This window comes from Sinocyclocheilus anshuiensis, unplaced genomic scaffold (assembly GCF_001515605.1).
Source record: "Sinocyclocheilus anshuiensis isolate Anshui unplaced genomic scaffold, SAMN03320099.WGS_v1.1 scaffold952, whole genome shotgun sequence".
Classification (NCBI taxonomy): domain Eukaryota; kingdom Metazoa; phylum Chordata; class Actinopteri; order Cypriniformes; family Cyprinidae; genus Sinocyclocheilus; species Sinocyclocheilus anshuiensis.
Genome location: NW_015552656.1, coordinates 209,194 through 209,781, shown reverse-complemented (window position 1 = coordinate 209,781; position 588 = coordinate 209,194). Strand labels below are relative to the sequence as shown.

The following is a 588-nucleotide window of genomic DNA, read 5'->3' as shown; positions in this document are numbered from 1 at the left end:
CCATAATTGATGGAACCATGAATTCTGCACTCTATCAGAAAATCCTGAAGGAGAATGTCCGGCCATCAGTTTGTGACCTCAAGCTCAAGCGCACTTGGGTTCTGCAGCAGGACAATGATCCCAAACACACCAGCACGTCCACCTCTGAATGGCTCAAGAAAAACAAAATGAAGACTTTGGAGTGGCCAAGTCAAAGTCCGGACTTAATTCTGATTGAGATGCTGTGGCATGATCTTAAACAGTCCATTCATGCTCAAAAACCCTCCAATGTGGCTGAATTAAAACAATTCTGCAAAGAAGAGTGGGCCAAAATTCCTCCACAGCGATGTGAAAGACTCATTGCCAGTTATACAAACACTTGATAGCAGTTGTTGCTGCAAAAGGTGGAACAACCAGTTATTAGATTTAGGGGGCAATTACTTTTTCTCATAGAGCCAGGCAGGTTTGGACAGCTTTTTTCCCTTAGTAAATTAAATAATTATTTCAAAACTGCATTTTGTATTTACTCAGGTTAACTTTGTGTAATATTAAAATTTGTTTGATGATCTGAATCATTCAAGTGTGACAAATATGCAAAAAATAAAAAAA

At 38.8% G+C, this 588-nt stretch overlaps 1 protein-coding gene across 2 annotated transcripts in view; it reads right to left on the bottom strand.

Moving 5' to 3' along the window:
* mamdc2b (MAM domain containing 2b) overlaps nt 1–588 on the bottom strand; it is a 13,011-nt gene that overhangs the window by 1,977 nt on the left and 10,446 nt on the right. The window lies entirely within an intron of this gene.